The sequence below is a fragment of the Podarcis raffonei genome, chromosome 3 (genome assembly GCF_027172205.1).
Source record: "Podarcis raffonei isolate rPodRaf1 chromosome 3, rPodRaf1.pri, whole genome shotgun sequence".
Taxonomy (NCBI): Eukaryota; Metazoa; Chordata; class Lepidosauria; order Squamata; family Lacertidae; genus Podarcis; species Podarcis raffonei.
In genome coordinates, this window is record NC_070604.1 from 100757311 (window position 1) to 100775058 (window position 17748).

Genomic DNA, 17748 nt, shown 5'->3' on the forward strand with positions numbered 1-17748 from the left:
AGCTTCGGCTTCAGGATCTGTCCTTCCAGTGAGCACTCAGGACTGATTTCCTTCAGAATGATTTCCTTCACAAGAGGATAGGTCCTACTATATCTCAGATGTCGACGGCCAGGTTAAAGGGGTGCATTTTCAACAGATGTTCCTCTGTACGGAGGGAATCCCCCAATGTCTTCTTCTGGGCAGCCATCCCTGGAACTTCTGAGGATGATGGAAATATCATGAGGATCCCCTCTGGATTTTAACACCAGAAAAGGCTTTTAGGGAAGGCAGCTTGTTTAGACAAGGTAATAGTGGAACTAACAGCGGCAAGGTGTCCTGCTGGTGACAGCAAACACAGAACCCGGAAATGAGGTATTACAGAGGCAGGGCAAGGGTGGAACAAATGCAGCCATGGATCTGCTGGATCCAAAGTTGCTGGATCCTCTTCAGAGGACCTGATCTGAGCTGCATCACAACACAGCTGATGCAGCAACGATTATTGTTTGGATAAAGAGGAAAGGACTATATATGCTACCTTGCAGGAAAGGTGGGATATACAAGTAAGGTGGCTTGCTTGTTTGTTTTAAAAAAATAAAATATTTTATTATGAGCACCTCAGCTTTCATTTTCATAAAGTACAATTCTGTTATGGTTAAGTGCATGGGCAATGACTGGTCAACTCTTCCAAGATGAGGCTACTGAACCTGACAGAGATCATTGCCCTTCCCATCCTTAGCATATTCAGAATGTATTAAGCAAATTAAGGAAAGGTGATCAGATGTATTTTGCAGTTGAATGCAGCCACCAAACCCATTTTGGATGGACAATCTATAAGTTTTAACAAAAATAAAACCAAACCAGAAACTAAAGGTGCTTTATTTGCATAATTAACACAGTTTGCAGAGTTCACCCATGCCATAAAGTCGGGGATGGGAAATCTGTGACCTTCCAGATGTGGTCAAACTCCAACTCCCATCAGCCCCAGCCAGCATGGCCAATGGTCAAGGATGATGGGAGTCATAGCCCAACAGATTCCCTATCCCTGCCACTGAGTAAGCAATTGACCGAGCCTCTCTGGGTCATGACCTTGAAGGCGAGAATGTGTTTAATTCTCTTACTCTCTTTTCTTTCGTGTCCTTGCCATGGACTGATAGATTTTTTTATCTTTTAAATGTAACAGGGAGGGCATGTCCTTTTGATGAACAGTTCTTAACCCATGATCCATTAATGTTAAGACATGCAAACGCTTCTCCCATTATTATTTTTTAATCTTTGTTAAGCACCTATGTTCCGGGTAATTATTCCATAAGGACCTTTAATGCTGGGTTCCTGTTACTTCAGAGATTTAACAAGCTGTATAGTTGAGTAGCTGTCTGTAAAAAACAATGGTAATGTCTATAAATGGTCCTGTGGGTTGCTCATATACTGTTTCCAAATGATGACCACTTATTGATCGGTCTCAAACAATCTAAATGAAATGTCCATGTTTTAAGGGTGTTCCCATTAGAATGGTAGAAACATGTGGATCTTTTAAGTGTATTAATATTTTTCTTAAGTATATTGCTATTACTATTTTGTTTTAAAAGGTGCATGTGTGTGTGAGAGAGAAGGCAGGGCAATCCAGAATTGGAGCTGAAATGGGCTATCTTTATTGATACTTGCGAATGAACTTAAAAATGGAACTGGAAATCTGTGGAGATGCTCTCTCTAATTTATAATCTAAAGCATCTGACATGAATATGACACATATGTTTGGTATAATCTGCATACAAGATCAAAGGATTACCTATGCAAATTAGAAACATTCTCCACACAAAAAAGAGACTTGATATGTAAATATTTTTATTTTACTAGCCAGATTAGAACTTTCACTTGAATTAATCCATCTTGTGTGTCTAACAGATTTATTCAATACAGCAAACAAAAAACCCCCAGTCTATTCTTGCAATAATTGATTTCAAAGAAGGTTTGCCAGCTTGATTTTTCCAAGTTTCTGTCTTGCTGTTTTGCTTCAGACGCACCAGAATTAAAATTCTGAGAAATCAAACACATTTCATGAAGTCTTGCCTGTGCTTGTATGCAGGGGAGAAGGGAAATCTTTCATAACTTTGTGTGTTGTGTTAAGAGTCTGTGGAAGCCAATTCTTGATCCACACATCCTTCCACAGTGGGGGACATAGGTTTCTGGGCGGGAGTTGAATCACAGTGAGGGTTTGCCAATCGTACCTTCCTCTTAGCATGTTTCTCCCTTGCGTCCTGAGTCTGAGCATCTTCAAAGTCCATGACACTTTTGGTAAAGGCTGTGTACAACATTAAAGTCTCACATCGAATATAACTGATTTGTAGAAGGGACTTTATGAGCTGAAAATAGAGACAAGAAGCCCAAGAAAATCTTTAACAAAAGCAATTTTGGGGGGGAAAACCTCACTGAACTCTAGTCAACACTTAAATCCTGTCGAACTCGTTACAAGTTAAGGATGCATCACTCTTCCCTGCTGGATCATGGCCAAGATTTGGAACAACACAAAGCTGCTAGGTAAGGATGTGGTGGAATTACCGGCATCCTCTTCAAACCTTGCCTCCTCCATCAATATGAATATATGTTTGAATTGGCTACTATTCACTCTTGAGTCTTCCTCTGTGTGTCCTCACGCATTTACACAGTGGTGTGCCATTGATGTAGTAGCCAAAAGTACCGTATTTTTCTCCCTATAGGACACACTTTCCCCCCTCCAAAAATGAAGGGGAAATGTGTGTGCATCCTATGGGGCGAATGCAGGCTTTCGCTGAAGCCTGGAGAGCGAGAGGGGTCGGTGCGCACCGACCCCTCTCGCTCTCCAGTCTTCACGCAGCTCTCCGCAAGCCGTGGAAGCCCGGCTCTGGGCTCCCACGGCTTGCGGGGAGCTGCCTGTTCTGGGGGCTGGGGTTGGGGGAAGCTCGGGCTTCCCCCGCCCCAAACCCGCGCCTGGGGGAAAAATAATTTTCCCCCTTTATTTCCCCCCCAAAAAACTAGGTGCGCCTTATGGGCCGGTGCATCCTATGGGGCGAAAAATACGGTACTTTGTGGCATTGTATCAGTAATACTTACTACAGCCCTGTAGGATAGACCAGTATTATCATAAAAGATGACGGAAAAATGACTTGCCTAAGAACCTCAATGAAGTTATGGGAGAGGTGAGGTTTGAACCTGGAACGGACCTCTTCATGTTTGAAGCCACTACTCCAGCTCAGCATAAGAAATCCCTGTTGCTGCATTATGAGAAAAACTTTGAGTTTCATAGCTAATGAAACAATACCAGGAACTGTTTTCATTTGCTGGCTGAAAGGTGAAAAAAAATGATTTTTAAAAATAAAAAATCTGCAATAGTTAACAGAGGCCATGTTTTTTTTACATTTGTATGATATCTAGTATACACATCTGCCAATCAAATGGTTCAAAATCAATTTAAAAACCCGAAATATAGTTACCAGAAATTTCCCACCTCCGCTCAACTGAAAATTATTTGCAATAAAAACATGTTAAGCATATTTAAACGGGTCACCTCAGAGAGACATGAGGGACAAAGGTGGAATTTACACTCATGTTTTCTTAATAACTGCTTGATCTTACAATTCTCTGTGTTGACCCTTGTCAGAAGATAAAGATGAACTTGTACGTACTGGGTGAAATGTGTAGCCACAGGGCTTAACAGACTTAATGGGAATCACATGAAATACATCTCCATGGCATATCTTGGGAAATCTATTTTTTGCATGTCTGACACAGCTCTGGATGCTTTAGGCAGGAGAATTGTGAAGTAGACTCAAGAATTCAATTTCAAACTTACAACTGAATTTCCAGGAAGGTGCTTCCACTGTTAAAGGACTCCATCCTCCATTTGTGAGCTGCTGCAAACACTTGACTTGGCTGTGTTGAAAGAGGCCTTGGGGCTGGCATGCACACCCCTTGTCCCATCCTAACTCTTAACTATTGTGTGTTCAGATGGGCACTTCAATATCATTTATACTTCTTGCATTTCTTGGCCTTTGGCACGACTTTCAATATATCTTTCTCTATACATGCCTACACACACCTTCATACACACATCTTACTTTTGATGAAGTGGACTCTATTCTACGAAAACTTATACCACATACAAATCTTCCTTCTGGAATTGTTTTTCCTCTTCTAGACAGATTAGCTCTTTGCTAAGAAAGGAAACTGTAGTTGAAGTGGCAGGATCTTTTGGAAATCAACTGTACAGGATCCCACTTTGTGTGGAAATGCTGCATAATTAAAGCAAGCAAACAAGGAAAAACCCCTCCAATTTCCAGCTTGCTTTTCCATTTGAGACATCCCCCAACACCTCATTCATTTGGAAAATTGGCTGCCACCCAAAGGTTGGAACTTTGAGAAATGATTTAAGGGATCCTTCTGGGAAGGAATAACAACAACAGGTTACAACATGAAAAAACCTGTATTAGATGTTTGCTTTCTCACTGTTTAAACATCGTTTTTGGACTTTATTTAGCCCAGACTTAACTGCTAGCTGTTTATACAGGCTACTGAATATTTACCTTAGGTCAATACACAAGGCTGAGTATTTAACACATTTCTTGTGACATACAGTGGGGTCTAGAAGATTCTTCTCACCTTATTTCTGAAGAAAACCAGTGGTTACAGAAACTAGAAATTAAGCACCATAAAACTTATTTGTGGGCGAGATAATTCTTTATTTCAGAAAAAACCCTATAGTAACCCGAAGGTTTGATTGCACACAGACACAGGATGGTCCCTATTAGCGTCTTGAGTGAAGGGGTGAATGTTAAATGATGTCAAACAACTCATGACAAATGAAGAGATATTTTTCAGGCATGAGCCAAGTTTGGGCTGAGAGAGGTTTTGAGCGGAGCGGGAGCAGGGAGAGAAAAGGGATTTCAGCTTGGTGTCAGTGCAGACAAAATGGCTGCCACGGGCTCCTTTAAAATGGCTTTTCTTGGCACAGTGCCATCACACAGCAGATCCGTGTGACGGAATTATCTGGAATGTTATAAAACAGTTGTTCCTGATAGGATGCCACAGACTGAGTTCCTCACAATACCCAAACCGTACTATTTTTTGTTGGAAATAATTCATACATTCAAACGTGTCATTTCATTTTGTGTACATTTCGGGTCATTGCAACTCAAAAGGCATATTGTAGAGCTGGAAAAAATATATAGAAAAGGGCAACCAAGAAGCTGGAGGAACGCGCCCCCTGTGAGGAAAATTTGCAACAACTGGGACTTTTTAGTTTAGAGAAAAGGTAGGGGGAGAAACATGATAGAGATGTGCAGAATTATGCAAGTTTTTCTCTGTCTCTCATAATATTAGACGTGGGGCCATCCAATGAAGCTAAATCTTGGAAGATTGATCACAGACAAATGATATCACTTGGTGCTGTTAGAATTCCTGCTCCATGATTGCAGTCATGGGATTTTTGTCTATCCCATGATGGTGTATGTTTTGACTCCACAGAGTGGGAAGTGACGGAGACAGGATGTTTGTGTTACTGTGTTCCGTGAAGCGAGACTATTGTCCTTTGTTCTTTTTCTCTTTGCTGTCTGTTGCTAGAGAGAGAGGGAGCCATGTTGCCGTGCTCCGTGTGTGTTTATATGTAAATAAAGTAGATTAGCCAAAATGCGGAGTTGCTGAGGTCTGTCACGCAAGTTGCGCAAACTTTGCGGATCCCTAAGTGTGCCGGTGTCGGTTGGCATCGGTCGCTGTGATGTTCGGGCTGAAGAAAGCTTATGAAGCTCCCGAACGATTAACCAGGAGGGAGGCAGCATGCCTGTCAGGCATGTGTCTCTTCCAGAGTCCTACTCGAGTGTAGGCTGAAGTCCTGACAGGTGCATAGTTAAGCTGTCACCACTGCCACGAGATGTAGTAGTGGGTGACTTTAAAAGGGGAATAGACAATAAGGCTTTCAGTGGCTACCAGCCATGATGGCTATGTACCACCCACAGTGTTGGGGGCAATATGCCCTGAATACCAGTTGCTGGCAATTGCAAGTGGAGAAAGTGCTGTTGCCCTTAAGACCTGAGTGTGAGATTGACATAGGCATGTGGCTGGCCACTGAGAAACAGGATGCTGGACTAGATGGGGTTTTGGTTTAATCCAGCAGGGCTCTTCTTATGTCCTTACGTCTATCCATGCAACATCAAGATCTAGTTTGTATTTATTTAACGGGGCCAACTTAGAAGCCCTGTCAGTTCTTCTGTCTCTCTGCCAAAGAGGAGTCAGGCTAAATCCCAAAAGGATAAGAAGGGCTTTGCATGTCCTCTAAACAATTACTCTAAGGGCACTGCGGTATGTGTACCTAGATTCTATGCAGACAGCCAGCTGAATGCAGGGGGAAATGGAATTAGACATATGCTCCCACATCCCCCGATGAATTCAAGGTATTCTGCAAAAAGTGCTTACGACTTCAGTCCTAAGTGCTGGCCGGCAGTCGTGGGGCTGTATGGGGCAGCACACCCACAGCCAGGGAAGAAGTTTTCTTTTGCTGCACTACCTTCCAGCCTCACCTGTGAAATGCCCTCTTCAGGGGTTTCTACTGGCAACTCCCAGTGATGAGGATGTCACTGCCTGTAGCTTCCAACTGCCATTTGGGCACACACTGTTATGTATTGGGTTTAACACATTTTATGTTACAAGGCGCATTCTAACCAATCGTATAAGCGTTGGTAGACGAACGTTCTAATGGCAAGTGAGCGCATGCACTTTCAACTGTCAACTGTCAATGGTCAGTTCATGCTTGGCATTATTATTGTGTTGCCCAGTCAGTTCGGTTCTTGTTTCCCTATGAGTGAGCTGTTGTCACTGACAATGTTAAATGAACATACGTAGTTGAGGAACTTATACTGCCTTGGGCTTCTGACTTTTCCCGAACATTTAACACATACTGTGATGCTCCTCACCACCAGGGTTTCTGCCAAAGGCAGAGCTCTCCTGCCGGCAAAGACATCAGAGCTGGGAAGGAACCTAGGCGATCTCTGCTCCTTCCAAACCCCCTTCAGCAGGGCAGATTGAGGGTTTCATAGAATCGTAGAGTCATCTAGTGCAACCCCCTGTAATCTTCTGCCCAACCTGTGGCTTGAATCCCTGGGCCTGAGATTAACCCTCATGCTTTACTGACTGAGCTATTGTTCTGCCCCAGAACAGGGCTGCATATATGAGGAACAAACTGCACCCACCTCCTCAGGCATGGCGGAAGACATGGATCCTTATGTGCTCCCACTCAAGACGTACAATGTCTTCAAGAAGGAAGTATCGCCTGAATGTCATGTGCAGACTGCGATGCTGTGTTCCCCGTTGTAGGTGGGTGAGTGTCTGCTACCGATGGCACAACAGCTGAAACAAACTTAATGTTTTTCTTGAGCTTGTGTTTCTCAGCGCAGGATCAGCATTCCACACAAGAGCATAAGAAAATACTCTGCCCGCCTGTGATTTCCAGCAATTGGTTTTCAGAGGCATAATTCCTCTGACAGTAGAGGAAGAGAAGGGTGGAAGCTAAGGCTCATGCACTATGCCAAACTTCAGTTTATTTCCCCCTCAAAGGGCTGTTTGGGTTAAATAAACTGTACTTGTGAAGGTGGCTTTAATATTGTATTTATTAGCTGATTTGTCAACATTTTGAACCACCTTGACTACCCTGGGATTGACAAATGAGGAAAAAATGAGAAACTGAAATTGGCCGGTCTGAAATTGAGCTTGCCACATTTCCTCTTCGGTTTGTGTGTGTGTTTTAAATCCTCACAAAAAAAAGTTGGCATTTCAGTGCGCAGTTCTCCTAGCATACCCAGTTGCTGCAAGCCGTTTCCCTGAATATAATGCATTTTTGTTCTTTTCACTAATGTATGCATCCCCCCCCCGAACACTTTCCCTAACACACACATTTCCACACACATTATTGTGTGGAAGAAGAGCATCACAAAATTCAGATTCTCCTGGTCTGAAGTCCTGGAGAGACATCGCTGCCATCAGCACTGACAATACTGAGCTCAATGGACCAACGGTCTGACTCAGTTGGCAGCTTCCCATGTTCCTAAGTGCGAATGTCAAAGGATATCTTGCATACTGTCCTGAGAAGTATGAATTAGATGTGCATTAAAATGGGGCTTCAGTTTCTCCCTGCCTGAAAGGGTAGAAAGGCAGCAGAGACAATAAAGGAAGAGATAAACAAATAGCGGAGGCGACACACACACTTACCCGCAAAGGATCTCCATTCTCCCATGCAGCCTCAAGTTGTTGCTCCGCTCACTCTTTGTTTGTGGTTAAGAAGTCTGAGAAGTAGATGCTGGTATTACAATGCTAGTCCTTTCAAGTATTTTCCTTTCCCCTCAGGTCGTAACACCAAGGCTGAATGGAAACTGCAGTTAGAGATTTAATTAGACCGGCTATTTCTGGATGAAACTCATTATCGTACCTTGTAATTAAAACTGGGGTCATGATATACTCTTTTGGCAGGTTAAGCCGTGAATGGAGACATTTCTCTTTTATCTTCCTTTACCCATGTGTTGTTGTCTCTCCCCCCCCCCTTTTTTTTGCAGGAGGTGGTGGTGGTTTGCAGCCGTGGCAAATCATTTGTATCTTCCCCGTTTTGAAATCTTCCCATTAAAAGATGAAAGGCAATTATTCATGAAGCAACAACCAGCACACAGCCCTTTCCTTGACAATGATACCAGAGGGAAATATTACCAGAAGAGAAGAGAAAGTTGCGTCCAGGTTGGCAACAGTTGGCAAGCTTACTCATCCGTTGCACCGCCTAGCAATCAACTTTTCAAAAACTTGCCAAAGATACAATTCTGCTCCCAGGGAATTGAAGAAGATGAAGGAGGAGGAGAGGAAGGGGGAGGGGAGGGAGCCTGATGATTTTCAGTTGCTCAACTTTCCCTAGAGGCCGAGAAAGTAGAAATGACTATTCACTCCCCATGCACACAGCCTTGTTCCCTGAAGCATTTCCCACAAACCACCTTGAACCCGCAGAGTGGTGGTAGTGAAGGTGAGCTCTGAGCTTTTTTTTAAGGAAAGCCACCAAATTTGTTGGGAAACCTCCCCCCAAAAAGGTGATTTTAAGCTTTTGGAGCTGTTTCTGCTGCTTTTTTCATCATGTTGCCATACATCTGGGTTTGCCCTGACATTTTGCTACTTCGGCAAAATTCCCCAACACCCCAAAATCAGGACATGTCAGGAATCTTCCTGACATATGGCAAGCCTATGTTGACATTACTGTTCAAAGCAAAAACCTTTCTGTCCTCTTCCGATTTTGGCTAAATCCACTTAATAGTTTGTCCTGATCTAGTTTTGCTGCAGCTCTTTTATTGTTTTTCCCCCTCTTGTAATGTTTAGTAGTTGTTTTAAATGGTTTTATCTTTGCTATTATGGTGTATGTTACCATTATTGCTAAGCACGTTGACTATAGTTCCTGGAACAAATGTTTTAATGAAACAAATATTGTAAGTGCATATGATTTGGTATATGACAACCAATTTGACATCATGTGGATCTCATTTTCCTTTCTTTTCTCCTTTCCTTAGAACATAAGTAGAGCCTGCTGGATCTGACCAATGGCCCATCTAGTCCAGCGTTGTTTTCTCACAGTAGCTAATCAGATGTCTGTGGAGAACCCACAAGCAAGTTTTGAGCACCTCTTGTGGTTTCCAGCAAACGACATTCAGCGAATAATTACTACCTCTAATTATGGAGGCAGAGTCATAGCCATGATGGCAAGTAGCCATCAATAGCCTTAACCTCCATGAATCTGTCCAATCCTTTCTTAAAGCCATCTAGTTTGGTGGCCACCACTGCCTCCTTTGGGGGCAAGTTTAATAGCTTAACATGGACTCTTCTTTCCTTTCTCTTTCCTTCTTTCTTGCTATACTTTCTTTCAGTCCGCCTTTCTACTCCTTCTGTTTCTCCTTCCTTCAAGTTTCTAGCCCTTCAGGCAAGACAATAGGAGTCTCAAGATTCGCCTTGTATCTGTGTTTTTTAAAATATTTTCCCCTTCTATCCCAAGATTCTGAACATAGATCACTAGGCAGGGTGAGCATTACTGCTGCGGCAATAATAAAAACAAGAACAACAAAGGGTTAAAGTCCTTTTACCCTCCCCCCAGGGTCTTTTTAATCTAAACCTGGCCCTCACACTGGGTGTCAAAGAAACCTACCCTGCACTAAGAATGGTTTGGTGAAAATCTTGGAATATGCAGAGATGGCAAAATTGATGGCACTGATAAAAGACACAAATTTCTGATATTTTAAAGAAGACTGGAAACCCTTTCCAGTCTATAGAAAAAGTTATTTGCCATATGTGAAGACCACAACGGGGTTTGAAGTGTAATAAAATAGCAGAATGTGTTAGAGAGGATGAAATTAGATAAGACAGAACCTTAAAAAGCAATTGTATGTTATTTGGGTTATAAACATTGATGTTGGGTGAGTGGGAATTCACTAGTTTTGTTTAATTGGAATATAATTGTTGAGTAACAAATGTAACTTTCCAAGGGGGAAAAATAAAATATTATTATAAAAAAACCACCCTGTGCTTAATGGCGGGATGTGATTAACTTCATGTGCAGTTTGGCCCTGAAAGAACATCATTTTGCAGTAGAATGCCAATGGATTGGCAAGCTGAGTGCAAACGAAGCCCAAATTCCCCTAGTAAAGTCATCCTTAATTAAAATTTGGGAGCTTTTGAGTTAAGGCAAAAGTACACGAGAATTCTCCTAGTAACATTATAGTATTATTCACCAGTACAGTCACAAGGCGGTTTGACTCCTATTGTACACCACAACTGATGATCATCAGATTAACAGTTAAGGGTAATCAGATCCAAGCATTCCTTTGTGGTTAAACTGCTAAGCATTCCATCTGTCTTCCTGCGATTTCTTGCAACATGCGTTGCTACAGGAGTGTTGAGTCAGTAATTTCACATCACCGCAGCTAAATTAGGTTTGCGGGCTCCAGGAAAACTTCTGGTGCTACCGTTCCCATAAACACCTACCCTGTAGGGGAACGACTGTAACCTGGGCCCTGGGTTGCCTTGGATTTAACAACAAAGCACCATTTAGGACTGTAACTGAATTAATAGTAAGCTGTTAACTTTATTACGCCGATATACAAATGGTTCAGCTGTGCTGCAGATCCTGCCTTGTAAGGAAATCAGGGTTAACTGAATGCAGCCTCATATATACAGGCCCTGGCAACTTCAAGATTGGATTACTGCAATGCACTCCATCCCTTGCACTTGTCCTAGAAACTGCAGTTAGTGCAGAAGGCTGCAGCATGGTTGCTGCCAAGTGTGAGACCCTGGCACAACTCGGCTCAGTGATCTGCACTTGCTACCTGGCCAGGTTCCAGGTGTTACTGTTGGTATATAAAGCCCTTAACAGTTTGGGACTACTTTGCTTGTGGGGTTGCCTTACTCCTTATGCCCTCTCTAGACTATTTTGATATGCTGAACTGGCACTTGTTACAGGTGCCACGTAATAACCGCTCTGCAGTTGTGATAAATGAGTTCACAGTTAGTATATAGAGCTGCAAACTTGCATTTGTCTATGTGTAGGATTGGTAGGTAGAGGAAGACAGCAAGGAAGAAGACCTGTGCAAGCAGTTGAGGGACAACTTCAAGGACCCTGATCTCCCTTCTTTTGGTTCTTCATCTTTTATCCAGACTTGAACTGGATAGTCCTTCAAACAGAGGACTGTCATTGGACAACCCTTCAAACAGAAGGTTGTCTTCTGCAAAGCAGGACACATGGTCGTCTCCTATCATGCTATTTTTTAAAAAAATGCAAATGCACTCTTACAACCTTTGTTTGCAGTCACAATAATAGTATGAGTCACTAAAAGTTACTTTGTGGCTTGTAGTTTAGATCCTTTCCCTTTATTTAGATGGAAAGCACACCAGTGCATCGCTTAAGATTCTTATCATTGTCTCCCAGACACCCCCAGATACCAAATAATATGGCGCTGAGTTTCTGAAATATGCCATTTGTTAGTGTAAAAGGTTGCTTCAGCTCATTTCAAATGACCTTCTGGAATTCAAGGCCACAGAGTGTGCGAGGGAAACTGAATGCAGCTTAACAATGTGAGCTGGCTTATATTTCACCAGATTTGAGAAGCACACAATACAAGCATCTTTGGTTTCCAAAACTTAATAGCAGGCCTCTTTCTAAACATATTCTCTCCTACTGTGTCCATGAGAAAGGGTAATTTATGTGGCTGTGCTTAATATGTTCTTCAAAGGTGCAAACCTGTAGAAACTGGATTAGTATGTTGACTCCATCAATTAACGTTAATCTAATATCCTGCCCATTTAAATTAGTGTAAACATTGGCCGATAGGGTTAAGGGAAGAGAGTTAAACTGAAAAAGATTTATTTAAGGATTAGTGTAGCAGCTACACTAGAATTCAATCCAGGAAGTAAACATCCTAGCAGTGCAGGTTGCAGGAAACAACAGCACTCGGCAAAGATTAGCAGCTCAAAACAAGAAGGCCAAAGAAAAGTTGTGATGTGGAGAGGTGGAAGAAATTAGGATTTCTTGTGCTACCAAAGAGCATGGCAGTAAAACGAATGCAACTACTAATGAAAATTAAAAAAAACATGTAGAATTGACCTGGATCCTTCCTTTACAAGGTTGAATGCTCCACGTTGCTCAATTGATTAGAAAAAGGAAGTAATAACACATGGGTTGAAACAAACCACAATGATGCTTACTACAGTAATATACAGTGGTACCTCTGGTTGCAAACAGGATCCATTCCAGAGGCCTGTTCGCAACATGAAAAGAGTGCAACCTGAAGCGCCGTATCTGTGCAGGTGCGCGGTGTAATTTGGCGCTTATGCTCAAAACACAATTTAGCGCTTCTGAGCATGCACGAGCAGCGAAACCTGGAAGTAACCCTTTCGGGTACTTCCGGGTCACCGCGGGATGTAACCTGAAAGAATGTAACATGAAGCAAACGTGACATGAGGTATGACTGTAAACAATATCAATGCATCGTTTGAAGATTGGAGAACCTGGTTTTTTTCATTAATGCAAGAAGTAAGGAACACTAAAACCTAAAAGGCTGAAGAACGGCAGCCCATTTGTTTTCTGGTTCCACTAGTATATTGAAATGGCATCCCCAAAATCTCGCCCAAACAAGTGATTCAGAGAGTAATTTACTAGGGAATTGTACCGTAAAAGCCACACTACCCTTGGCTTTTGGAATGCATTAACTGCATTGGTGGGATGGGAGTAAGTGACAGAGTCTGAGTGAAGAAGCACTCAGGGTGTCTTGCAGCAACAGCGACAGGGAAACTCAGTTTTAAAGACGTTCAGGGAGCTTTAAGTGACAGCCAAGATGAAATGCAACTAGCATTCTCTGGACAAGGGCCTGGATTATGCCTTCTTCCCATCGTTTAGTTACAAGTCATGGCCCTGTCTACAGGGGACAAGACTACTGACAAACTCTTTACTGCCATGCTACCCCCTGACATTTTTCTTTTTAAAAGCACAGCTATTCAATTACACTTCAACCAACACGGACCGATATTGGATTTAAATAAAAGCATTGCCAATTCTTTTCTCCCTCCCTCTTTTTTTAAAATCTGAAATAAAGAAGGGTGTCAGGAATTGCTGGAGAGCAGCTGGCATGCTATCAAAGTGTCGTTGGAAATCTGCTTGCCTTAATTCACTCCAGCAGAACACACATCTTGCTTCTCAGACATGTGTAAATTCAGATTTTAATCACTTTAGCAGTGCCTCCGCAAGGCAGACTCCCCCTCTCACCAAAGGCTGAACTTACCCTACCAGAACAAACAAAACGTCGGGATCCCGGTTCTCACGCCATTAGAGAGGAGCAATTCACAACATTTCATGTTCTTGGCCAACACATCTCACTTAACAAGCTGTCTCTTTGGAGAAGACTGTGGAATTAGCAGTGACTGAAATCCATACATTCCTAACAATATAACTGGCATTAATTGACATCCTTGTGGCCAGATATAGACCTTGTTGGCTTGGCTTGCAACCATGAAACCACTTAGAGGGATAGCTTTGGCGGGGAGGGGAACGGAATTTCACATGACCTCTTCCAAATGCCAAAAGGACGTTTGGAGTAGGTAAGTGTCAAGGACAGTGCAGCTTGGCCCATTAGGGCAAATGGCGCTCTGCCTCACCTCCCTCTGTGTTGCCTTTGTAGAACTCAGCAGTGAAGAAGATGGGGACAAAAGTAGAATGAGTTGGCTCTGGGTCCACCTACTGTTGACCTCAATGATCTCTATGGGCACCAGCCACCGCTGGTCATATATACAGTGGTTAAGTACTTAATTCATTCCAGAGGTCTGTTCTTAACCTGAAACTGTTCTTAACCTGAGGTACCACTTTAGCTAATGAGGCCTCCTGCTGCCGCCACGCTGCTGCTGCACGATTTCTGTTCTCATCCTGAAGCAAAGTTCTTAACCCGAGGTACTATTTCTGGGTTAGCAGAGTCTGTAACCTAAAGTGTATGTAACCTGAAGTGTATGTAACATCTTTAAGCTTAAATTTACTGCATCTTTTACCCTTATCTAGCTATAGTTGTTGTTGTTGTTGTTGTTTAGTCGTTTAGTTGTGTCCGACTCTTTGTGACCCCATGGACCAGAGCACGCCAGGCACTCCTATCTTCCACTGCCTCCCGCAGTTTGGTCAGACTCATGTTTGTGGCTTCGAGAACACTGTCCAACCATCTCGTCCTCTGTCGTCCCCTTCTCCTTGTGCCCTCAATCTTTCCCAACATCAGGGTCTTTTCCAAGGAGTCTTCTCTTCTCATGAGGTGGCCAAAGTATTGGAACCTCAGCTTCAGGATCTGTCCTTCCAGTGACCACTCAGGGCTGATTTCCTTAATAATGGATGCGTTTGATCTTCTTGCAGTCCATGGGACTCTCAAGAGTCTCCTCCAGCACCATAATTCAAAAGCATCAATTCTTCGGCGATCAGCCTTCTTTATGGTCCAGCTCTCACTTCCATACATCACTACTGGGAAAACCATGACTTTAACTATACGGACCTTTGTTGGCAAGGTGATGTCTCTGCTTTTTAAGATGCTGTATCTAGCTCTTACATAACCATAATTACCATTAAAACAATTCTACATTACAAGTGTCTTTACATCCCTGCCAAAGATTTTAACTGTTTGCAGTGGTCTTTTAAGTAAATTGCAAATTTACTCCAGTCTTTAGAAAATACTTGATCTTCCTGGTTTCTGATCTTCCCCGTCAATTTTTGCCATTTCCACATACTCCATTGGTTTCATCTGCCATTCTTCTTTTGTTGGTATTTCTCCTTCCTTCCATCTCTGGGCTAGTCGCATTCTCGCTACAGTTGTTGCATGCATAAAAAGTCTTTTATCTTCTCTTGGAAACGCTTCACCTATAGTACCTAGTAAAAAGGCTTCTGGTTTTTTAAACAATTGTATTTTTAAACATTTCCTTAAGTTCATTATATATCATTTCCCAGAAAGCCTTTACCAATGTACATGTCCATCACATATGGTGAAAAGTGCCCTCTTTCTCTTTACATTTCCAGCACAGTTTAGAACTTGTTTTGTACATTTTAGCAATTTTACTCAGTGTTAGATACCAAGGATGCATCATTTTCATAGAATTTTCTTTCAACGAACAGCATGCAGTCAGGGACAGATTTAGGTTTGATGAAGCCCTAAGCTACTGAAGGTAATGGGGCCCTTTATAGGTCCAGCTGTCCTTTGTCAACAAAAAATTGTTGCTGTTTTTTGTGTTGAATATATGCTATATGGTAATTTATGGACCTAATAGGTATATAAACCCATTTGCACATAACAAAATATTTATTTTATCAAAGTAATATTTATTTTATCTTATATTTTGGAAATGTACATCCTGGTTTTTTCCCCTTTAAATTTTTTTGGGACCCACAAGAGGGTGGGGCCCTAAGCTATAGCTTGTTCAGCTTATACAGTGGCACCTTGGGTTACAGGCGCTTCAGGTTACAGACGCTTCAGGTTACAGACTCCGCTAACCCAGAAATAGTACCTCGGGTTAAGAACTTTGCTTCAGGATGAGAACAGAAATCGTGCAGCAGCAGCGTGGCGGCAGCAGGAGGCCTCATTAGCTAAAGTGGTACCTCAGGTTAAGAACAGTTTCAGGTTAAGAACAGACCTCTGGAACGAATTAAGTACTTAACCACTGTATATATGACCAGCGGTGGCTGGTGCCCATAGAGATCAGTGAGGTCAACAGTAGGTGGACCCAGAGCCAACTCATTCTACTTTTGTCCCCATCGGGTACGGCGGCAGAAACCGGGTGCGGCGGCAGTGGGAGGCCCCATTAGCTAAAGTGGTGCTTCAGGTTAAGAACAGTTTCAGGTTAAGAGCGGACCTCCAGAACAAATTAAGTTCTTAACCCAAGGTACCACTGTACGTAAATCCGGCATTGCATGCAGTAAATTTTATTTCCGCTGGTCTAGTCCCACCTGCTGCTGCCATGCTCCTCCCACTTTGAACAACACCCACAAGTTCGAAACCTGAGCAGCAGTGGCATGGTGAGGCAGAGCCAAGGCCAAGGCCACAACTGCTTACCTGAGTGGGGTGAAGTGGGGTAGTAGCATGTTCAGGACCACAGAATTACACTGGTGGAAGCACCCGATTTATGTTGGTGGTCCTGCCAGTGCAACCATGCATCCCTGAGCTTGCTGCCATCCTGCGGTACCCAGTTTCCATCCAAGTAACCAGCAGTTATGCCCGTTTGCCGCAGCTGGACCTGGACACTTGAAGACCAATATATTGGGTTTTGTTTGGGCTGCATACACACAACCCATATATTTTAAGCGCATGGCATTTCCCACACAATCCTGATAACTACATACCCTCCCATGCAACACAGCCCAAATCTGGGACAGTCTTCCGGGTATGAAATCCTGTGAGTCATGTGACCTGCATGAGATTGCGGACCCGGAAAAGGCACATTTTTCAGGCACAGTGCCCCAAAACATGCACTTTGGGGTGCCACACAAGACCATGGACCGGGTGTGTGTGGAAACAACATGCTTTTTTCAGGGCGAGATCTCAGCCTGAAATTGCACGGGAGCAAGTTGCCCCAAATGGCTGCCGGGCTCCTGTGGGATGTCCCAGTTTTTCCAGGGCACTTGATGGGTATGGAACTGTAGTTTGATAAAGATACTTGAAATTGTCACTCTGTTAGGGGCGGTTTTAGGGCAGCATGACCAGTTTGGCTGCACTGGGCACTGCACAATGCTGTCAAACGGAGCATGAGAAGCGAGGCACGCACCAAATTTTAGTGTCACACAGGGTGCCGTTGCAATTCAAGAGTCCATAGTCTGCCACTGGCTCGGAGGGGTTTGTGTGTGAATAGCAACTCCCAGCATTCTTCAAAGGGAAAGCTTTACAGGTATGGCTTTTAATTTTCTGCTGTTTTTACATTTTACTGTGCTGTGGTATTGCATTCGTTCATGTGCGTCTTTATAACTTTTCTTACAGAGATGGATCCCTCGGATTTGCAAGTTGCCCTGAAAGCAGGTGCTGATCAGATGGCGTTTATATACATATTTCAAAATCAATCAGTCAACAGAAGAGGCAGGGAAGCAGTCCCTTCCTCACCGAGTCTCATAAGGGGAGGGCGTTGGCAGAGTTCCTTCTTGCTAATTGCATTTTGTTTTAAGAGGCCTAACAAATTGCCCGGTAATGTAATAGATTATTCTTTTTGAAAAAACACACACCATGCCATGCT

General features: G+C 43.0%; 1 long non-coding RNA gene across 1 annotated transcript; it reads right to left on the reverse strand.

The window, feature by feature from the left end:
• Positions 1–1799: 1799 nt before the first annotated feature.
• On the reverse strand, positions 1800–8296 carry LOC128411191 (uncharacterized). Its single transcript, XR_008329718.1, has 2 exons — positions 8209–8296; positions 1800–2339 (listed from the first exon to the last, which is right to left on the reverse strand). It is a non-coding gene; the product is annotated as an uncharacterized LOC128411191 (long non-coding RNA).
• Positions 8297–17748: the final 9452 nt, after the last annotated feature.